Raw genomic sequence first — 24390 nt, 5'->3', positions numbered from 1 at the left:
CTTTCTCTCTCTCTCTCTCTCTCTCTCTCTCTCTCTCTCTCTCTCTCTCTCTCTCTCTCTCCCTTCTCTTTCTCCCCCCTCTCTCTTTCTCTCTGTCTGTCTATCTGTCTTTCTCCCTTCTCTCTATCTCTCTCTCTGCCTGACAGGGGCATCTCTATTCCCTCCCTCTACAGTGAGGTTTGATGAGTGGAATCCTACATTGGATGACCGCATGTTTTGTAAATCTCATTGAGCCGGATGCTATTTTTAGCCAGAGGAACAGCTATGGGATGGTGTCGTGGTGGTACCCCCTCTGTACAGCTACTGGCACTTACTCACATCACCGCTCACTATGTATGCAATGTGCATCCCAAATGGCACCCTATTCCCTATAGACTGCACTACTTTTCAACAGATCCCTATGGGAGAGTGTACCATTTGGGACATAGAATATGTGTTGGATTCAGGTCTATTCTTCTCTGGCAAGCAAACTGATTAGCTGGATATGTTTCAGTCAGTTTCAGCCCTCTGTGGGCACAATGAAGGGCTGCTTCTGAAGCTCAGCATTTCTTTCAAAACCTGATGAGCTCATTCTATGCCAGTATCGTCTCATTCTATACCTGTATTGTCTCATTCTATACCAGTATCGTCTCATTCTATACCAGTATCATCTCATTCTATTCCAGTATCGTCTCATTCTATACCAGTATCGTCTCATTCTATACCAGTATCGTCTCATTCTATTCCAGTATCGTCTCATTCTATACCAGTATCGTCTCATTCTATACCAGTATCGTCTCATTCTATTCCAGTATCGTCTCATTCTATACCAGTATCGTCTCATTCTATACCAGTATCGTCTCATTCTATTCCAATATCGTCTCATTCTATACCAGTATCGTCTCATTCGATACCTGTATTGTCTCATTCTATACCAGTATCGTCTCATTCTATACCAGTATCGTCTTATTCTATACCAGTATCGTCTTATTCTATACCAGTATCGTCTTATTCTATACCAGTATTGTCTCATTCTATACCTGTATCGTCTCATTCGATACCAGTATCGTCTCATTCTATACCGGTATTGTCTCATAGACCTTTCTGTTATATCAATAAGCTCCACTCTCCATCTCTTGTTAGCTTTTTATCTACAAACAAAACAAATGATAAGTATTTCGAAAACTAGATAACACATTTCTTCCTCAATGGGAAACCAAGGTAATGTTACTTTCTGTTCTAAAAAAATGTACCCCCCTTACCTGATGTTAGCCATTTTAGGTTACCTGATGTTATCATCTTAGGTTACCTGATGTTATCATCTTAGGTTACCTGATGTTAATCATCTTAGGTTACCTGATGTTAATCATCTTAGGTTACCTGATGTTAATCATCTCAGGTTACCTGATGTTAATCATCTCAGGTTACCTGATGTTAATCATCTCAGGTTACCTGATGTTTGCCATCTCAGGTTACCTGATGTTTGCCATCTCAAGTTACTTGGTGATATCCATCTCAGGTTACCTGATGTTTGTCATCTCAAGTTACTTGGTGATATCCATCTCAGGTTACCTGATGTTTGTCATCTCAAGTTACTTGGTGATATCCATCTTAGGTTACCTGATGTTAGCCGTCTCAGGTTACCTGATTTATATTTTCCCCCACATGTAAACAGAGCACAGGAGAGGCAGCTAGGATAAATAAAAACAGTGTGTTAAGATCCACCTGTTAAATGACATCTCTGTGGCTCAGATGGTCTGAGTCCCAAATGGAACCCTTTTCCCTATATACTGTAGTGTTCTACTTTTGACAAGGGCCCATAGGGAGAATAGGAGGGAATAGGGTGTCATTTGGGACTCCCTGGACCGTACTGCTGCCCTATTGTTTTGGACAGGGTACAGGGAGTGAACCGCCTCATCTATTCATTTTACTTTTGCTCTCTGGCCCCACCAGGATAGACCTGTCACACAGACTAGGGGTGTGTGTATGTCACATCCAGTTGTCTCCCTGTTCTCTCATGTCATCTTTCATTTGTGTTGCTCTGCCAGTGGAAAACATTCAGTAAATGTATATTTAAATGTTTAGCAGTGCTAAAATTAAAGAAAGTGATCGTGCACTTCCTTATGTAACAGAGGTGGTTTGGTGAACGACACCCCAGTGATGCCTTGCCTAAGAACTGACGACTTGCAATAGTTCCCCAAGCTAATGGTAAGGTTTTATCTCAGTTCCTTATGTAACAGAGGTGGTGTGGTGAACGACACCCCAGTGATGCCTTGCCTAAGAACTGAAGACTTGCAATAGTTCCCCAAGCTAATGGTAAGGTTTTTTCTCAGTCTTGTGGCATGCAGGAGACCCTAACTTCAACCCAGTTACACCAGTGTCTTTTAGTTACATTACATTTAGTTGATTTATTTGACCCCATTAGGGGTTTGGGCATTTTGAAAATGCTTCGTCTTTGACTACTTTGTGTCACGCTGGTATAAAGGGTTTTGGAGACAGACGGAGGAATACACAATAGGGGTTTTTAATACACCCAAAACAAACACATATACAAAAACACTGGGCTGTACCCAACCAAAAGAGCGAGGGTAAACCTTGTTGAACGCCACGGGACGATACCCGTAATACACAATATATAAAGCACGCAGCATAACAGCTGCACCAATGCATAGGTACTCACACCTTCAACAGACATGGGAACATTAATGGACAGCCCAATGGAAACCAAAGGGCACACTTATACAAGTACTAATCAGTGGGAATAGGGGACAGGTGTGCGTAATGAAAGTTCTGGAAGGATCCGTGACCTTTTAACCAGTGACATTTACTAATAATTACTGTTGATTGTTGAACTGTGCACAATGAAATGGTTGTCACTGATTTATATATATATATATATATATTGGGAGGCATGGCCCTGTTTCCTGACAGTTATCCATCATGCAGTTAGCCTTGTTGCCAGATCTGTTGGTGCTTTAGCCAACCTCCTCTTTTGAGTGTGTTGCTGTGACAAACAGAGGAGTTGGCTAAAGCACCAACAGATCTGGCCACCAGGATACAGTGACGGGGTAGTAGGGTTCATGACATTGTCCAACCATTGATTCACGTAGCTTTTTCTCACGCTGACAACCAACCAACAGCCTGACTGCTCCCTTCCTCCCTCATCATTTGACTCCTGGGTCCCCAAAGGTGGAAACATGCTAGGAGGAGGCCAATCTATTTCCCCTGTAGTGATGCAGTGATAACCCCCAGCTCAACCCTGTAGTGATGTAATGATATCCCCCAGCTCAACCCTGTAGTGATGTAATGATAACCCCCAGCTCAACCCTGTAGTGATGTAATGATATCCTGCAGCTCAACCCTGTAGTGATGTCATGATATCCCCCAGCTCAACCCTGTAGTGATGTAATGATATTCCCCAGCTCAACCCTGTAGTGATGTAATGATATCTCCCAGTTCTACCCTGTAGTGATGTAATGATATCCCCCAGTTCTACCCTGTAGTGATGTAATGATATCCCCCAGTTCTACCCTGTAGTGATGTAATGATATCCCCCAGCTCAACCCTGTAGTGATGTAATGATAACCCCCAGCTCAACCCTGTAGTGATGTAATGATAACCCCCAGCTCAACCCTGTAGTGATGTAATGATATCCCCCAGCTCAACCCTGTAGTGATATAATGATAACCCCCAGTTCTACCCTGTAGTGATGTAATGATATCCCCCAGCTCAACCCTGTAGTGATGTAATGATATCCCCCAGTTCTACCCTGTAGGGATGTAATGATATCCCCCAGTTCTACCCTGTAGTGATGTAATGATATCCCCCAGTTCTACCCTGTAGTGATGTAATGATATCCCCCAGCTCAACCCTGTAGTGATGTAATGATAACCCCCAGCTCAACCCTGTAGTGATGTAATGATATCCCCCAGCTCAACCCTGTAGTGATGTAATGATATCCCCCAGCTCAACCCTGTAGTGATGTAATGATAACCCCCAGTTCTACCCTGTAGTGATGTAATGATATCCCCCAGCTCAACCCTGTAGTGATGTAATGATATACCCCAGCTCAACCCTGTAGTGATGTAATGATATCCCCCAGTTCTACCCTGTAGTGATGTAATGATATCCCCCAGTTCTACCCTGTAGTGATGTAATGATAACCCACAGTTCTATCCTGTAGTGATGCAGTGATAACCCCAGCTCTACCCTGTATTGATGCAGTGATAACTCCCAGTTCTACCCTGTAGTGATGCAGTGATAACCCCAGCTCTACCCTGTAGTGATGCAGTGATAACTCCCAGTTCTACCCTGTAGTGATGTAATGACAACCCACAGTTCTACCCTGTAGTGATGCAGTGATAACCCCAGCTCTACCCTGTAGTGATGTAATGATAACCCCCAGTTGTACCCTGTAGTGATGCAGTGATATCCCCAGCTCTACCCTGTAGTGATGCAGTGATAACCCACAGTTCTATCCTGTAGTGATGCAGTGATAACCCCAGCTCTACACTGTAGTGATGCAGTGATAACCCACAGTTCTATCCTGTAGTGATGCAGTGATAACCCCAGCTCTACACTGTAGTGATGCAGTGATGACCCCCAGCTCTACTCTGTAGTGATGCAGTATCTCGTCTCCCTCTTTCAGCGATAAGAGATGGGAGGACCCATAGAAATAGAATTACTATCATTCTACGGTTATTCTATGAGGACATCACTGTTTGTCACTAGCTGTGGGTTCTCCTCTCCTCCTCTCATCACTAGCTGTGGGTTCTCCTCTCATCACTAGCTCTGGGTTCTCCTCTCCTCCTCTCATCACTAGCTGTGGGTTCTCCTCTCCTCCTCTCATCACAAGCTGTGGGTTCTCCTCTCCTCCTCTCATCACAAGCTGTGGGTTCTCCTCTCCTCCTCTCATCACTAGCTGTGGGTTCTCCTCTCCTCCTCTCATCACTAGCTGTGGGTTCTCCTCTCCTCCTCTCATCACAAGCTGTGGGTTCTCCTCTCCTCCTCTCATCACAAGCTGTGGGTTCTCCTCTCCTCCTCTCATCACTAGCTGTGGGTTCTCCTCTCCTCCTCTCATCACTAGCTGTGGGTTCTCCTCTCCTCCTCTCAAATTAAATCAAATCAAACTTCATTTTTCACATGCGCGGAATACAACGAGTGTAGGCTTTACCATGAAATGCTTACTTACAAGCCCTTAACCAACAGTGCAGTTCAAGAAGAGTTGAGAAATGATTTACTAAGTAGACTAAAATAAAAAGTAATAATAAAAAGTAACACAATAAGAATAACGAGCTATATACAGGGGGCACCGGTACCGAGTCAGTGTGGAGGCTATATACAGGGGGCACCGGTACCGAGTCAGTGTGGAGGCTATATACAGGGGGCACCGGTACCGAGTCAGTGTGGAGGCTATATACAGGGGGCACCGGTACCGAGTCAGTGTGGAGGCTATATACAGGGGGCACCGGTACCGAGTCAGTGTGGAGGCTATATACAGGGGGCACCGGTACCGAGTCAGTGTGGAGGCTATATACAGGGGGCACCGGTACCGAGTCAGTGTGGAGGCTATATACAGGGGGCACCGGTACCGAGTCAGTGTGGAGGCTATATACAGGGGGCACCGGTACAGAGTCAGTGTGGAGGCTATATACAGGGGGCACCGGTACCGAGTCAGTGTGGAGGCTATATACAGGGGGCACCGGTACCGAGTCAGTGTGGAGGCTATATACAGGGGGCACCGGTACCGAGTCAGTGTAGAGGGGCACAGGTTAGTTGAGGTAATTTGTATATGTAGGTGGGGGTGAAGTGACTATGCATAGATAATAAACAGCGAGTAGCAGCAGTGTACGAAAAGGGAAGGGGGGGGGGTCAATGTAAATGTAATTTTATTAATTGTTCCGCATTTTTATGGCTTTGGGGGTAGAAGCTTTTGAGGGGTCTTTTGGTCCTCGTCACGAGCTGTGGGTTCTCCTCTCCTCCTCTCTTCTTGACTTTCTCCCCATCGTTTCCCTCTCATGGACTCCTTGACGTCCCACAGTCTGCAGACAATCATCTACCCATTGTGTCTGGAGAGGAGCAGCCGCCCCTTGGCTGCAGACTGCTTCGAACAGATCCCTTTGCATTTGCTGTGGATGGGAGGATGTTACCTTGAAGGGGTAACGGTAACGTGTGTTCTGATGTTTATTCAGACCCAGAACATGTTGTTGTTGTTGTCTAGTCAGACAGGGCCTCTAATCTCCCAAAAAATATGATGTTATTTTCAGTGTTAATTTTTGTTTTAAGAGATACTTGTGGTGCAGCCTGGTGCAGGCCTGAGATGTATTTTTCAGACCCCTTTCAGAGGGAACATTTCTTAGACTGGCACCCGAGCTACCGGTGGTGCATCCTTACTGGCTAAAACAAATTGGGGGAAAAATGTGTTCCCCAATCCCCACAACACAGAGCCGGAGTTAGGTAAATCATATTCTCTCTGCATGACCTCCTGCTCACAAACATAATCACTAATTCACAATGATGTCATCACCCGTCCACATCTTTCCAGTCATTCATGTCTGGGTAGAACAAGATGTCTCTGCATTGTGAATAAGCTGGACGCCCACATCGACAGCCCTCATCGGAGAGGAGGCCATATTGTTTCTGACAGAGTTGAGGAAGTACAAGGAGATTAATGTGGGAGAGTGAGTCAACGGAACGATGAGAGAGGAGAGTCTAGACTGTGTGGGAAGCAGTGTTTGTTATCAGTGCACTGGAATGGGAGAGCTCTCCTCTCCCCTAGCTTTGGAGGTCTCTCCATGCCTGCCTCAATCCCTCTGCCTAATAGTGCCTCTTGATAGTACAGCCAGGGAGTTGAGTTAGCCTTGAGAAGGTGAACTAGCACCTGATACACAGTTTTATTCCCAGAATAAAACACACGTTTCACACCTCTACTCCTCAAGTCGCCAGGTTACCGCCAGGTTACCGCCAGGTTGGACATTGTAATTCTAACTTGGCACAAGCAGACTTTATAGGTTGAGAGGCACTGGTCTCTGGTTTCAAAATGAACCCATTGGCGAGTCCTGGTCAGTTTGTACTGGATGTTTTCTGGTTGAGAACCAGGTTACATCCAACTGGTCTCTGATACAACCAAGAAAAGATGTATTTTTCCAGTCCAGTTTTTAAGTCAATATGTGCAGTAAACTTTGCAATACATTAGGAGCTAAAGCAGATTGTGTTCTTCATTTCACTTGGCACATTATTTTACGTTATGAAGCTTACCATGGTTCTCCAGAACAGTTGAGCCAGTCACGTGAGAAAGCTGGAGCAGGTGACTCCAGCTGTGTATTGACAGGGGTCGTGTTTTATTTTGAAAGTCAACCGTGTTTTTTTGCTTCAACAGAGTGATCAGGTACGTGCAGCTATAGTTTTTCTTCACAGAAAATACATTAGTGCAACACATTCGGCAGAAAACAGCTTCATTGTCATCAGATGACAACAGAAATGCAACACTATTTGGCTGGCAGCCACACAAGTAAATGAGCTTACAATGAAAAAGCAAGGTCTTTTTTTGAATGTTTATCATAGAAAGAATGTAACCAGCTACATTTCTTCATGTTTTTCTTCAAGTTAATCTTGTATTTTACAGGAGAAAGGTAAGCTGGCTACACCACTAAAGGACAGTAGAAAAGTAGCTACACATCAGTCAGAGTGCTGTCTGCTGATACAATGCTGGAGAACAGTAGCTACACATCAGTCAGAGTGCTGTCTGCTGATACAATGCTGGAGAACAGTAGCTACACATCAGTCAGAGTGCTGTCTGCTGATACAATGCTGGAGAACAGTAGCTACACATCAGTCAGAGTGCTGTCTGCTGATAGAATGCTGGAGAACAGTAGCTACACATCAGTCAGAGTGCTGTCTGCTGATAGAATGCTGGAGAACAGTAGCTACACATCAGTCAGAGTGCTGTCTGCTGATAGAATGCCAGTTTGGGAGTTCTCATCCCAATGGAGAAGTTCAACTGAAGCACAAAATTAGTTAGATGCCGAGCTGAAATTCCAAGAAAAAGCATTTTAGGTCTGCTTTTTATAAAACGCAGCAAGATATTTCGCATGTGGTTTGTCTTCTGTTCCTGTGTGAAAAACAAAGAATTCTGCGTTAGGGCGACCCCTAAGATTAACTTGCTAGTTGTCTAAGTAAGTGGCTAAATTGATAAGATCACAGGGCATCATATTGTGTTAGCTTTCTGTCTTGATTGAGATGTCAAAGCCCTTTGGATGAGTTAGTTGACTGTGCAGCTGCCACTGCAGCTTGATTTCCTTGCATTTTGTTTCTCCTCTCAATTCTAAGCCCATCTGCTCCTCCTATATCTTCTTGGAGCAAAGCAGGCAGGCCATTTGCCCTAGCAACTCCCAGACTCCACACAGACACAGTGTGTACACAGTACTGTTCTTCATTCAGACAAGCATGCAACAAAACTTTCTTCATTTGCACAATGTTTGTCATTCACATTCACTTGTAAATGTCCAAACTCACCAAAAAGGACATTTGATAGCTTCTACCTATATACTGTATTTATAACTTTATGTGTTGGATTGACTGTCTTTGCAATTTGTTTATTTTAGTTTCAGCTCGTTAGCATACTTAGCTAGCAGTCTCCATGGAAATGAGCTCTTACTTGTGCTAATTTTGTTAGCGTTCTGATAATAGACGCATGATGGGCTTTTTTGCGTTCTTTGGCTCCCCCCTGTGTACTAAGCTGGCAATACCATAAATCCTGGTGTGAGAGAAAGATGGTATGAGGATATAAAAATCTGGATACCGCCCAACCCTTTTTAGCATTTTAGCTAATTAGAAACTTTTCAACTATTTACTACTTTTTAGCTACTTTGCCACTACTTAGCATGTTAGCTAACCCTTCCACTAACCTTAACCCTTTTAGCTAACCCTTCCCCTAACCTTAACCCTTTTAGCTAACCCTTCCCCTAACCTTAACCCAACTCCTAAACTTCTCCTTAACCCTAAACTCTAAACCCTAGCCTAGCAAACTTTAGCCAGCTAGCTCATGTTAGCCACATAGCCACTTAGCTTGAATTCGTGACATGAAGTATCATAAAGTACATTTTGAAAATTCATAATATACAGTGTAATACAAATAGTAATTTGTAACATAATATAAGAAATGGGTGATGGACATCCACAATTTAAACATTCCATACGAAACGTAAAATATCATACTAAATGAAGTGTCTCGAATTTACATATAGAATTATACAGAATGCTCTGAGACCAGGTTACTTTTTCATAACAAGGTCAAGATGTCATGCGAAAGAGGTCATATTTTGGTTGTTACCTCATCAGATTACAACTCTTTATGTAACAAACAGGGTGGAACTGTTATACTAAGAAGACATGAAGGCAATTCCACAGAACAGAATGATGCTGAGATTTTTTACTCAGAAATTGTTTAAAGTCATCCTTGTGCATAGTTGTATGGTTTGTTTAATTTCACAATCATTGGTTTTTGTTTGGCATACATTTTAAAGTGAAAAATCTGAGCATCATTCTGTTACCGTTGAATTGCCCATTAACAAAATTTCACATGGCACAAAGAAAGTTGGGAAACCACTGACGTAGTGATGTCAGGCTGCGTCTGCTCCACCACAATGGCTTGGGAAGACAACACCCAGCCCGGACCAGCCGATGTGGTACTTTTCTTTTAACCCCTGGATTAAAGACTAGCATGTCTGTCTCTTTTCTTTTAACCCCTGGATTAAAGATTAGCATGTCTGTCTCTTTTCTTTTAACCCCTGGATTAAAGACTAGCATGTCTGTCTCTTTTATTTTAACCCCTGGATTAAAGACTAGCATGTCTGTCTCTTTTCTTTTAACCCCTGGATTAAAGACTAGCATGTCTGTCTCTTTTCTTTTAACCCCTGGATTAAATACTAGCATGTCTGTCTCTTTTCTTTTAACCCCTGGATTAAAGACTAGCATGTCTGTCTCTTCTCTTTTAACCCCTGGATTAAAGACTAGCATGTCTGTCTCTTCTCTTTTAACCCCAGGATTAAAGACTAGCATGTCTGTCTCTTTTCTTTTAACCCCTGGATTAAAGACTAGCATGTCTGTCTCTTTTCTTTTAACCCCTGGATTAAAGACTAGCATGTCTGTCTCTTTTCTTTTAACCCCTGGATTAAAGACTAACATGTCTGTCTCTTCTCTTTTTACCCCTGGATTAAAGACTAGCATGTCTGTCTCTTTTCTTTTAACCCCTGGATTAAAGACTAGCATGTCTGTCTCTTTTCTTTTAACCCCTGGATTAAAGACTAGCATGTCTGTCTCTTTTCTTTTAACCCCTGGATTAAAGACTAGCATGTCTGTCTCTTTTATTTTAACCCCTGGATTAAAGACTAGCATGTCTGTCTCTTTTCTTTTAACCCCTGGATTAAAGACTAGCATGTCTGTCTCTTTTCTTTTAACCCCTGGATTAAAGACTAGCATGTCTGTCTCTTTTCTTTTAACCCCTGGATTAAAGACTAGCATGTCTGTCTCTATTCTTTTAACCCCTGGATTGGTCAAAAGTAATGCACTATGTAGGGAATAGGGTGCCATTTCAAATCAAACTTTATTTGTCACATGCGACGAATACAACAAGTGTAGACCTTACCGTGAAATGCTTTCTTACAAGCCTTTAACCAACAGTGCAGTTTGTACATGTAGGTAGGGGTGAAGTGACTATGCATAGATAATAAACAGCGAGTAGCAGCAGTGTACAAATCAAATGGAGGGAGGAGTCAATGTAAATAGTCCGGTGGCCATTTGATTAGTTGTTCAGCAGTCTTATGGCTTGGGAGTAGAAGCTGTTAAGGAGCCTTTTGGTCCTAGACTTGGTGCTCCGGTACCGCTTGCCGTGTGGTAGCAGAGAAAACAGTCTATGACTTGGGTGTCTGGAGTCTCTGACAATTTTATGAGCTTTCCTCTGACACTGCCGAGTATATAGGTCCTGGATTGCAGGAATCTTGGCCCCCTTACGGTCAGATGCCGAGCAGTTGCCATACCTCATCTCCTTACCTTCATTACCACTGATCTGTAAGAAGCATTTGGGACGCAAATACAGAGAAAACAAATCCCATGCAATTTGAAGCGGGCCATGCTGAAACCTTGAAACATACATCTAGGAAGCTGCTCTTTCCTTTATGTTCTGCCTCCACCAATCAGCTACTGCCAATTGAAAGCAATGATATTTTAGTTTTTTGTCTTGTTAAGCTTTCCAAAAATGTGATTAAGGGTAGTCAAACCACATAACTTTCAGTATCACAACAGTGAGTCTGGAGGACTTCAAAATGAGCCATAGACTAGAATGAAGATAAAATTGGATGATTGCCTATTGGACGAGCTGGTGGTCAGGGTCATATTCATTTTTGTACGACGGTTGGCGAAATATGAGCCGGAGGGAGTAGGTAGCCTGCATGGCCCAGGGCCAGCCAAGGGTCACAGTGGCCCCACAGATTCTATCTACACAGATGTAGGATCTTAATTTGATAACTCTTTTGTTGCTGACAATTTTCATGCACAGCACAAAATGCAAACTTGTGCTGTTTTTGAGTTTTAAAAAGGCTTCTAAAATTCAACTTAGCAATGCCAGACTCGATTTGCCCTAATGAAAAACCTATCATCCCCTACACAAATCTATTAAAATTCACATAAGTAAATCACATTTCCTGTTGCTGCAGGATTATTTTCCTGCTGTAGCAAACTGGCTCAAGTTAAGACCCTACATCAGTACCTGATGTGGAGACCAGGGACTTTTGAGGACACAGAGTACTGGACAGATCTCACTGTACCTCTCTCATCTGGCTGCATCTTCATCTTCCACCTCATGTATTGTTGTTGTGAAATGGAAGTGTAGTTTAGATCGTTGGTATACAATTCAGTCCATGACTGGGAGCTAACAATACATGCTACTACTGCTGTACTGTGAGAGAGGAGAGTGGTGGAAATGCAGAGGTAGAGTGACAATGTCAATGGCTGCCACAAAATGACAATGAGTTTATTTTAGGGGAGATGGAAAGTTGAGTTTACTTGTCATCTCTGATACTTTAACAATCACTTATCACCTCACTGTGATATTGGGGGATGAGTTGGATAGGTAGTTACTCCCTTCACAAGAAAACTCAATTTGCTTCCTCTCCTCATCTCCTTCCCTTCATTACCACTGATCTGTAAGAACCATGACAGGTGAAAGCCAAAGGGTGGTAGTCTATCCATTGCTTTCATCTGATTTAGTGATCATTAAGGACAGGCGAGAAGAGGAAACCATGACAGTGTAATGATATACAGCCTTTGTCTCCTGCATTTGGATGGAATTAGATAGCGGTGTTTTCTGTGGGCATATGGACCCCCCCTCACCCCACGCTGGCAGGGAGGTGGTGAACACACACATGAATAAGTCCTCAAACAGGGAGGTCGGGGGTCAGGAGGACTGCATCCCAGCAGGTAAAACGAGTTGCAGTGACATCTTTTATGATGTCATGGTCAGGTTGTGTACTGGTTGTATTTCTTCTGTATTGTAAGAAAGGTTTTGTTACATTTTGAAAATATACAAATATAAATATATTTCTGGAGAGCTTGTATTTCATGGTCTAATTGAATTGGACTTTCAGCTGAATGTGGCTGATCGGTTAGGGGCCAGCGGGGATGGACATACTTGGCTGCACAACACTTTAATGAAAACCTGTCTCTGTCAGAAGGGTTACAGAAGTGTTTGGTGAGAGGGAAGCAGAGGGGGAAGAAGAATAGTGGGGCAGGCAAAGGTTCGTGATCAGGTCAGAGTCAGGCAGGTACAGGACGGCAGGCAGAATGGTCAGAACCGGGAAAAACTAGGAAACAGAACAAAAGAAACAGGAAGGCGAGAATGAACGTTGGTAAGACCTGACAAGACAAGATGAACTGGCAACAGAGAACACAGGTATAAATACACAGGGGATAATAGGAAGATGGGCGACACCTGGAGGGGGGTGGAGACACGCACAAAGACAGTGAAACAGATCAGGGTGTGACAGGCACATCTATTTTTAAGGGCTGTCAAGACGACAGAGGTGGAAGAGTTTATGTCCTGTTCTCACTGTGATCAGGCTGTTAGGGAGGACTGTCTTTCTGTCTCTCTGTGTCTGTCTCTCTGTATCTCTTTCTCTGTCTCTGTCTCTCTTTCTTTCTCTCTGTCGGCCTTTCTCTGTCTGTCTTTCTGTGTGTGTCTGTGTCTCTGTCTGTCTCTATCTCAAAGCCCAGATGAGTTCCTATGGGAATCTCACTGCTCCAGCTCTCCAGATGTTACTTGATTATTTGGGGGGAGGGGATGAGAGGGGTCCATGTTTAGGCTTAAATCTCTCTGTAACAGGGACATGGTTTGTCCCCCTCTCTGACCCATCTAGATCTGCATGTCACTGTTTTGCCTCCCAAAAACATGTTCACTGGGCATTATGTAATGAGGGTTTACATCATGTGCTATAGCCTAGTTAAGAATCTATCAAGTCTCTTGTGTAAGCTGGGAAGGCCAGGCAGACAGGCTCTCTGATGCCAGCTTCCTCTGCTCCCTCTCTACCTCTTTCTCTCTCACACTCCTCTCCTCTTTCAAACCTCCCTCTATTCTTCCTCTCGTTTAGAGCGTGTGTGTGCATACACAGGATACTCGAAGGTCACGACCCATTATGCCAGCACAGCATTCTCTCCCCTAGGCAGCCAGCCACCATGTGCCCCCTGAGTATCTGTGTTGAGGATTGTGTGTATGGGTGTTGAGGAGTGTGTGCATCAGCTCTCAGATGTGATGATTCCAGACCAGTAGTGTCCTGTCCTGATACAGCGTCATTACTTGGTCCTCTGTCCTGAAGATGTGTGGTTCAGCTGGTAGAGAATGGCACTAGCAACGCCAGAACGTTTGGTTTCATACCCATACAAAAAGACCCTCACTGTTGTAAGTTGCTTTGGATTAAAGCAACTGCTAAATGGTATATGTTACTAAAGGGACACTTCAGGATTTTGGCAATGATGCCCTTTATCTACTTCCCCAGAGTCAAATGAACTAATGGATACCATTTGTTATGCCTCTGTGTGCAGTTTGAAGGAAGTTGCTCACTAACGTTAGCCTTCTAGCAGATACCATAGACTTCCAGTCATTGAGCTAACACTAGTTGGCATTGGCTGATGAAACTACCTCCGACTTCGTTCACACTGGATGCAGAGACATAAAAATAGTTTCCATGAGTTCATTTGACTCTGGGGAAGCAGATAAAAGGCTTCATTGCCAAAATCCCCAAGTATCCCTTTAAGATGTACTTTCATTTCTATATTGATTTCATATAAAAACAATTACTCAAATATTATAGTATTTATTGTTTGGAAGGGACATAGAACACAGACACAGAAAACAACAGAACAACAAGTCATTCAACTCATACTGTGTGCATGGTTTCGCTAGTGTGTCTGCCTGACAGAGTGCCCTTCTGACAGCAAGATGAGTCTCCAATTCACAGATGTCTTTGTACTGCTGTGATAGACAACAGAGCATGCCCTAAATCCTCTGTGTCGGGAGACAAGTGGATTAAGTTCATCACTGACTGTCAGCAGAGCCATTCGGAGGAGGCAAATTAGCATTGAAAAGTCAACGCGTGCCGCTCTTAACATTGGCGTGTTGCTACGTGCGACAGGTCCAAAGTAGTGCACTATATAGGGAATAAGGGGACATTTGGAACACATCCTTTAGCTGGTTAAAGATGGTATTGTTCAATGTAACAGTGGTTTGTGGTGTTGGTGTTTCCCCAGATATGACTCCATTTCCTTACAGAGTGGCTTTGGCCAATCGGAAGAAGTCCAAGGCATCTGCGTTAAGAAACAAAGTGTCTGGAATAAGTTGTGTATTAACTTTTCGTGAGCCTTTATATAATAATCTGAAAGGGGAGGGAAATGGAGAGGAAGAGCCTTTGTGTGATCCTTTGCCAAGTGATAATTAAAAATACATCACACTAATATCAAGCCAATTGTCTCTTTTCTTCACTACTCAAAAAGAAGTCGGCCTGCTTTAGCATTCCCACAGATACACAGTATGCACACAGCAGTGGTGGCTGGTGGGAGGAGCTATAGGAGGATAGGCTCATTATGATGTCTGGAATGAATAAATGTAACAGTCAATCATGTTAGTTTCCATATGTTTGATGTGTTTGATACCGTTCCATTATTCCAATCCAGCCAATACAATGAGCCCGTCTTCCTATAGCTCCTCCCACCAGCCTCCTCTGGCATACAGCCATTCCCGAACTATCTCTCCTTTAGTGTCTCTCAGACTGTAGAGCTGGTGCTATCACCCTCGAGCTAATAATGACAGTGGTGATTAAACAAACTCGGATGCCCATTCGCCCTCCTTCCTGGGCCCCATGCTGTACCCGCTCGTCCGCAAAGGGACGTGTCATCATCCCCCTGGTCATGGGCCACAGGTTGGGCGGGAGCAGGAGAAAGAGAAGTGTGGGAGCTCCCACAAAGTGTTAAACAGAGACTGGCATGAGTCATGACAATTACATCTTCTGGCTGTCTATAGATGAAGGATCTTAATTTGATCGCTCTGTTGCAAGATAGATTTCCTGCAATGCAAGACATTTTTAACTTGTAGTGTATTTGAAGTTTTAAAAGGCTTTTGAAGTTTGATTTTCCCTTATGTAAAATGAATCAACCCCTACAAAAATGTCCATTAATTGCAATCCACATAATTCACGTTTCCAATTGCTGCAGGATTATTTTCCTGCTGTAACAAACTGGCTCAAATTAAGACCCTGCATCGGTATATGTTATCTCCTCTAACAGCGGAGAGAGGAAGCATTCCAGTCAGGGTTTTGAAGTCTATGTGATCAGCTAGATTATAGCCTGGTTGTCTGTAGTGTTGGAGGCTTAAGAAAGGATTCTCTCTCCTTTAGTGTTACAAAAAATAGCCTGTCAACCAAAAATACAATATTCATTCAAGTGCTCTGGTGTGGCCCCTTGCCAGCCCTCAATGAGATGATGTGCTCTAAAGTCACAGTCATGTTCCCTCACCAATGACGATAGCTACATTATCTTTCTATTAGAGTCGATTAAACGGTTGTTATTGGGTAAATATTGATTATGCCAACTCTGCAGTCTGGACCAGGGTTCAAGTGGTTCTCTCTCTCTCTCTCTCTCTCTCTCTCTCTCTCTCTCTCTCTCTCTCTCTCTCTCTCTCTCTCTCTCTCTCTCTCTCTCTCTCTCTCTCTCTCTCTCTCTCTCTCTCTCTCTCTCTCTCTCTCTCTCTCTCTCTCTCTCTCTCTCTCTCTCTCTCTCTCTCTCTCTCTCTCTCTCTCTCTCTCTCTCTCTATATATATATATATATATATATATATATATATATATATATATATATATATATAAAAAAGCAAGGTGATGAAGGCCTTTACCTGTTCGATATTGTCTTGAACAGCTGGCACCCAAACAGACCATATCTGTCCCAATGCACTCTCCCCGGGTCCCAAGAAAGTGGATGTTTACAGTTTTCAGGGATACAGGAAGATGCTGGAAGAAGTATTTTGCCATTGGCTGCTTTCTGTCGAGACATTCTTTTAAATTTACACCTTGTTGCCAGGAAGTCGGCATCTGTCTGAACTGTTAATGCAGGTCATTAAACTTTAGAAACAACTTTTGGCCATTACTCTGATCAGAAGTAGTGCACTATGTAGGGTAAATACTGCCATTTAGGGCACAGCCTGTGACTGAGTCAGATGCCTTCAATTGGTCTGAAACACCATGGTCCCATTTGTATATGGTTGTGTGGTTAAATAATCAATTGACGGTACGGTGGTGTGAGAGGTAGAGCCTGGGTATAGCAATTTGCCATCTGATGAGCACTCATGTATTCTTATGCCTCTCTGCCCGACTGGCCCTGGTTCTCCAGTCAGAAGGCATTTCTCCTAATGATGCTTCAACATGCTCTTCATAATGGTTAATTAGTTGTGAGTCACAATCACTGCAGCTCCCAGTGTATCTGCTCCCTTTATCCCTCCTGATCAGGAGAAAGAGGAAGCCTATGGAAGGAGAGAAAAGGTTGGAGAACAGCTTTATAGTTGATGAGATGGATGGGTAGGTTTTTGCATCTGTTCTTTAAAATACAAAATGTAACCTAGTTTATATTGTAGCTGTGCAGCCAGTTCATATGAAATAGTCTGATACTACTCTGAGCATAGTGTGATAATGTGGCAGTGGATGGCTAAGTGCATCACTGCTGCCTTCCTAAGACCAAGTCATTTAGCCATGGATCCAGAAATGCCTAGGCTTTTTTGGGGCCAGTGGTATTAACAGTGCTTCTTGAGTGTGTTGTGTTACGGTGCAAAGGGTTGTCAGGTTGGAATTTCCACTCTGTCACAACTACAGAGGGGATGTTAGAAGGTCGGAGTGTTGGACGATTGGAATGGAAGGTTGGAATGGATCTGACGGGAAGGTTGGGATGTTGGAAGGTTAGAATGTTGGGATGTTAGAAGGTTGAAATGGAAGGTTTGAGTGGAACTGAAGGTTGGAATGAAACTGACCGGAAGGTTTGAATGTTGGGATGTTGGAAGGTTGGAATGGAAGGTTTGAATGGAACTAACAGCTGGAAGGTGCTGTATATTGGTACCATTAGACTTCCAGGTGAGTGGATTTTAGGAAACATACTGTACAAGGGAAATCGTCTCCCTTCTCGAAAATGAAGAGAGCTCTCAACCTTTAAATGTGGTGGATCTTGTCAGATCCCCCAGACTCCAAGGCACCATCACTAATCATGCGTTCACTTCTATGTTTCCAGGTATGTGCTTTTCCACAGCATTTGTGTGTGCAACTAACAATGACCAGAATCGTACATGGGGGTACGTGCTCATTGGCGGGTCAGAGGTTATGTCATGGGTCCTCCCATTTAGGTGAATATTATTTTTCTATAAAATGTTGCAGATTGGAATTTTCCATCTTGTGATTGGTTGAGTTTAGGCAATAAATGTTATAAGTTTAGACAAGTAATTACAATTGGGTTAGGTTATATGGGTTGGATTAAGTTTGGGTAAGAAATGTTACAGGTTAAAATTAGAAACCAGGTTAAGGGTTGGAGTAAGATTAGAAAACAAATTAAACCACACCGGGATTCGAACTAGCAATATTGTGTATGGGAATCCCACTGTAAGCTCCACCCACTGACCCTTGAACTTTCATCCACTCAGCTAAAATGTGGAAGTCAAAATACTTGGAATAAAACCTCAATTTTATCATAGTGCCGTAAGTACGACTGAAAATCACATCACCACTGAAGCAGTCGTATTTGAGTGTCTTGGCGTTAACCTTTTGCGATACATAATTGGCTTCAAAACTTACCTCGCTTATCTCTTCCCTTTTTCAAGTCCCTTTGTTAATAATGCATAGTCGCAGTGAAACGGAAATGTTCGACTTGAATGCATTTGCACTAACTACCCTGTGTGTATTTCCCTCTCCCTCTCATCCAGGTCAGTGTCACTGTGTTGGGAACAAAGCGGGCCTATGAATACACTTCTAACTTGATAGGTAGTGTGAGTTACCTGTACCAGGTATCAGTAGTGTGAGCAGTTGCCAGAAACACTATGCTTCGAAAGAACCGAGACATTTGGAATAGCATTTACAAGACCTCCTTCATTTATATGGGTATTGATGCATTAGCAAACTCGTTTTTTATTTCACCCAACATATACCACATTTGTTCTCCAATTACACAAAACCAATTCGTTTTTTATACACATTACTTCCTTTTTGTCAAACTGTTTTTTTCATGTTGCTTAAAATCCCAATTAATATTACAGGAGTAGCCTACTCTGAAATGACAAAATTCACATGGCCTTCCCACTGTGCACATACATCAGTTCAACGTCTTGTTTTCATTTGGTTGAGTTGTGAACTAACGTTAATTCAATAACAACAAAAATTGCCATGTTTTTGGATTAAGGTAAAAAAAATTGGGTGAAAAAAGTTCTATCAGTTTTCCACGTTGATTCAACGTTGTCACATTGAAATTTTGTTGTTGAAATTATGTGGAAACAACATTGATTCCACCTGTTTTTGCCCAGAGGGAGTGAATGTCATGCATTGACTACAACACAATGGATTGGATACTCGTTATGTCTAAGTCGGAACTAGGAAACTCTGAAATTTCCGACTTGCTAACTAACTGGTTGATCGCGGCACGTGTATAACTATAACCAGTTAGCAAGTCAGAGTTTCCTAGTTCCGATTAGCACTTGAATGCGGCAATATTTAATATCCCTTTCTATATAGGTTGTGTTTTGAAACTATTGTCATCTGTTCGAACGCTGTACCTGATTTACAATAGAAAAGCTAAGACTTTGTCATTGTGAAAAATGATATGTTCTTAAGTGCCTTACCTGTATAAATGAAAAAATAAATAAACAACATCAAGATGAGCAATAAGGGGACTTGAACAGTGTGTTTATTACCCTATTTACTTATGAGAGGTTGTCTATGAAGACTATCTGCTGAGACAATGTGGTAAACAGGATACCAGAAGTGTCACACGATTTCTGTTTTTTTAGCGTGTCAAAACATTTTGAAACGTTTTCCGTTGCATGCACTAATGAACACTACCCATGAGTTTTAAAGATTAAATGTTCTCAACTTAATGGACTGAAACAGGGAGGGACAACCTGGACTTGTTCAATAGGAAACTCTGATTTCTGTGTCAAAACATTTTGAAAACGTTTTCTGTTGTATGCCGTAACGAACACTACCCAGGAATTGTAAAGATCAAATTTACTTAACTCAATAACATGATATACAATACACTTGAATAAAGCTCTACTTTGTCACTTTGAAATAATAAATAGACTTATTAAACACTGAAGGGGTCCTGGTATTTATTTACTTTTATTTAACCTTTATTTAACTAGGCAAATCTCTAACACTTCTGATTCTCTACAATTGATTAATGGGCACCAGTAATGATTTGTATCATACAAATAAATGATTTGGTCGGTGCTTATTTTTGTCCTGTTTCAGGAAATGTGTTTTATTTTTCAAATTCAAACGCCCCCTGAGACACCCTCGGATAATGGTGTCACAGCCAGCCATTAGGGTTAAATGTCTTGCTCAAGGGCACCGATTGATTTTCCCCCCCTTGTTAGCTCCACTAGCGACCTTTCAGTCACTGTCCCAACGCTCTAACCGCTAGGCTACCTGCCGTGGGTATTGGCATCAATGCCATTCACTGTGAATATCCACATCAGGAGCCCCTTGTCTTGGGGACATGGCAGTTTTATCATGATCATGAGTCATGATGCTACCAACTGTGCACAACATAAAACATAAATGTCAGAGTAAAGTGTAAGCTCCAAGGGATCATTCTATTAATACTACAGAGCTATGATCCTCTTCTTAAACATAAGGAAGCAGGATCACTTGACAACCACTACAGTCAGGTACAACCATAGAGATGATATAATTCATGTGTATATATATATATATAGGATCTCTATGGGTGCAATAGTCAGAAATATTCATATACAATATCTGTTGTTGGAGCTAAAACACTCAAAACAATTATTGAGTAATAACTAATGAATGCACAACCATCTGTTATGCTGTATCGTGCAACAGGCGTTGTAAAGTGTCTGTATGAATGGGAAGTGTTTTTGACAGGAACCCACATGTGGGAAAGACTTCCGCCAATTGGAAGATTTGGATCACACTTATGACTTTTATCTAAAACTGCTCTCAGTGTAGAATATTTGTTGGGCCTAGTGAATAATAGTCAGTCCATAGGCCTCTTGTTGATGTATGATTCACACTGTAATCCTCACATGTTGCCTAAAACTGAGCCTGGAGTCAAACGAGCAAACGATGCAATATTAGTTTTCTACATGAGTTAACAACTCTTATGGTGTTGCTAGGGTTAGGATGATCACCACCACGGACTATCCTTCCTCACAGGCTGTGGGAAGTCAGTATTCACTCTATCGTGAAGTGTCCACCTTGCGTACAGAGCAGCTTCTCCGATGTGTAAGAGAACGACAAATCACACTGCTGCCACCAGTATAGCAGGCAGCGTGGACGTTGCATTGGGGACTCGAGCATGTGCTGCAGAAACAAGCTTCTAATTGACAGTATCACAAAAGCCTGGGCCTCTGGGCAGGACAACGCTCACATCGGTTAAACAGGTAGCCTTTGGGCCTGGCTCAACCGGTGATCAAAATGAAGCATTTTGAGGATCAATTCTATGACCAAATGCTCTTTCTGATTCATATCAACTCATGGTACCAGCATTCAAGACAAGTCTAGGTGAATACATGTCATGGTTTGCTTTAATCCCCCAAGACAATCACTGTTCTAATTGGACCATACTGTCTGGGACCCAGGGAAATTGCACGTTGCTATGGTCTGGTTGGCATGGTGACATAAGATATGATGCAAATATTCATCTTGCAGAAGAAATTGTTTTAGAGTGGAATGACTAGACATATCTGATGACGATGGTGACAGAACACTTCATCAAATATTCTTGACCGGCCCCTCCCATAGGCTTAACGTTACCCTGGTTTACGTGATGACGCAAGATGTATATGAGCGCAAGCGGCGGGATGGTTCTCTCTTTTACCGCCATAAGAGCGGAGTCTTTTGCTTTGCGACCGCTTCACTGCGTAGATCCACCTAGTCAAGCCGCCAGCTAAAGGTAAGAGAATGACTTGAAATCACCTTAGCTTGGACTTTAGCAATACAACAAAGTGGCGCATATATATATATTGTACTCTTAGATGGGTACGAATGTGGGGTTGTTCTTATCGTCTTGAACTAAATATTTGTGTGGATGTGGTCGGGAAGAATAGGACGGTAGCTTGCCAGCTAACTAAGTCGGATGGCTAGTAGCAGCCATTGAGAGACGAGAGGCTCCACCATGATGCGTTAGCTAGCTAACGTTACATGCACGATGACGAAAATGGCAAATTTTCCGCCCTTTCGAAACGTTGTATTGTAAATACAAACGCCATAACGTTAGTGACAAATCATCAGAATTTGCATCATTCAGTTATTGGTTTCGTGTCTTTTTAATTTAGACCTGACCTTATTTATTGACTAGCCTTGATAGAGGGTAGTTAAGTGATGTGGTGGGTACAAGTTGTCTGATCACTGTTCGAGCTATACCGCTAACTAGCAGGCTACACACTAAAATGGGACGTATGTCTCCGTCTTTTCACCTGACTTTTGACATGTTTGTAGTTGGCTGGCTAATTTCGATAGCCACATAGCTAGCTAACGGTTCTCTTATTTTGGTCTAATATTATTTGAGGGTTCCAATATTTGCCCAGCAGGTCACGTTGCCAATCAAATATGGACTGTCACTTGAGTACTTGCCCAATAAAAGTGCGTATGCCAAACTAACGTTAGCTAGGTAGCTGTAACTAGCTAACGTTAGTTGACTTGCTGGCGAAGTAGTTAGCTAGCTGGAAACATGCACAACCAGTTAGTTAACGTTACCGCAAATATATCCATTATAGTGCATGTGGTAGCTAACTAGCTAGATTCCACGGAGCTGTGTAATTTGTACGTTTCAGTGGTAGGTTAGTTAAATGCATATGCTGCTTTACAGCTAGCTAGCTGGCTGGCCGGCTTTCTTTGTGGGTGAGAGCCATTGCTCATAGCTTGCCTTGAGCATGCAACACGTGGTCGCTGGGTTTGAAAGGCTCATTGAAGGGATGTATGTGTAACTACCATTGGGGGATTTCAGTCACTGAAGATCTGCTATTTTCACTTTTGGTGAAAAATGCATTGAATTACACTCATACAATAACAATGTTTCAGCTGTTATCACATCTAAAGCTGCCTTTGTTTCTGCCAATGCTTATCATTGCAACATAACTAGAAATTATTCATTAGACATTCTAGCCACAGTTTAAGCTAGCTTTTGCCTATAGCTAGATTGTGTGTATTTGACTACTACATCCTACCTGGCTGTGATTTGTATGGCTAACTTTTGTCAAGAAATGAGGATGAACCAACTATTGTCACAACTTGTAGAATCGATATTGGTCCTGATGACTCCTGCTAAGGCGACATTACATTTTTTGTTTGCGAGAAAAGGCCCTAATGGTATAATTACGAAATATTATTTATTTTTTAATTGAACCGCTTATTTTTGTGCTATGGATGATGGCTGTTCCGGTATTGATGTTTGAACGTCTCAGATGCTTTGTCTTTTGTCATTGTGTGTTTTGAGGCAGTCATCTGCTACTCATTAACACATGGCATTTATATGACCCCATCAATTTGAGTACTAATGACCCCTTTGTGAAACTGGCATGTTTAGGTAATCAATTGATTGAAAGGTATTCCTGGAACTGTTGCTGAAACACAACTCGCTGACAGTGTTGGAAGCTACTCTTAAAATAGTTGCCCATGCTATCAATTACTTAACAATGGAAGTTTACTGCAAAATGCTAAGTTACTAGTTGAACAAAAATATATAAACACCTGTACTGTTTAGGTCCCATGTTTAATGAGCTGAAATAAAATATCCCAGAAATTGTCCATACACACAAAAAGCTTATTTCACTCAAATACACAGATTTGTTTACATCCCTGTTAGTAAGCATTTCTCCGTTGCCTAGATTTGTATCTATTTAGCTAGGCTAGACAGTTAATAACACATTCTTATTTACAATGACTGGCTAGGAACAGTACGTTGACTGTCTTGTTCAGGGGCAGAACCACCAGTTTTCTTTACCTTGTCAGCTCAGGGATTCGCTCGTGCAACCTTTCAGGTACTGGCCCAAAGCTTTGGCCACCTGCTGCCCCAGGTAGCCTAGATAATCCATCCACCTGACAGGTGTCTTGTCAAGAAGCTGATTAAATGCTGGGGACAATAAAAGGCCACTAAAATGTGCAGTTTTTTGTCACACAACACAATGCTATAGATGTCTCAAGTTGAGGGGGTGTGCAATTGGCATGCTGACTGCAGGAATGTCCACCAGAGCTTTTGCCAGAATTGAATGTTAATTTCTCTACCTTAAGCCACCTCATGGTCATTTTTAAAGAATTTGGAAGTATGTCCACCCAGCCTCACAACAGCAGACCATGTGTAAGTAACCAGGCCAGCCCAGGACCTCCACATCTGGCTTCTTCACCTTCGGGATTGGATGAGACCTGGACAGCTGATGAAACGGAGTAATTCTGTCTGTAACAAATCCTTTTTGTGGGGGACAAGCTCAATCTGATTGTCTGGACCTGGCTCACCAGTGGGTGGGCATATGCCCACCCATGGCTGCACCCCTGCCCAATCATGTGAAATCCATAGATTAGGGCCTAATAATGTATTTCAATTGACTGATTTCCTTATGAACTGTAATGCAGCAAAATCGTTAATTGTTGCGTTTTTGTTCA

General features: G+C 42.5%; 1 protein-coding gene across 1 annotated transcript in view; it reads right to left on the bottom strand.

The window, feature by feature from the left end:
* LOC139392962 (cytidine monophosphate-N-acetylneuraminic acid hydroxylase-like) overlaps positions 1-24390 on the bottom strand; it is a 43222-nt gene that overhangs the window by 6678 nt on the left and 12154 nt on the right. The gene's annotated exons all lie outside the window — the stretch shown is intronic.

This window comes from Oncorhynchus clarkii, chromosome 33 (genome assembly GCF_045791955.1).
Source record: "Oncorhynchus clarkii lewisi isolate Uvic-CL-2024 chromosome 33, UVic_Ocla_1.0, whole genome shotgun sequence".
Classification (NCBI taxonomy): Eukaryota; Metazoa; Chordata; class Actinopteri; order Salmoniformes; family Salmonidae; genus Oncorhynchus; species Oncorhynchus clarkii.
This window is presented reverse-complemented; position numbering and strand designations above follow the sequence as displayed.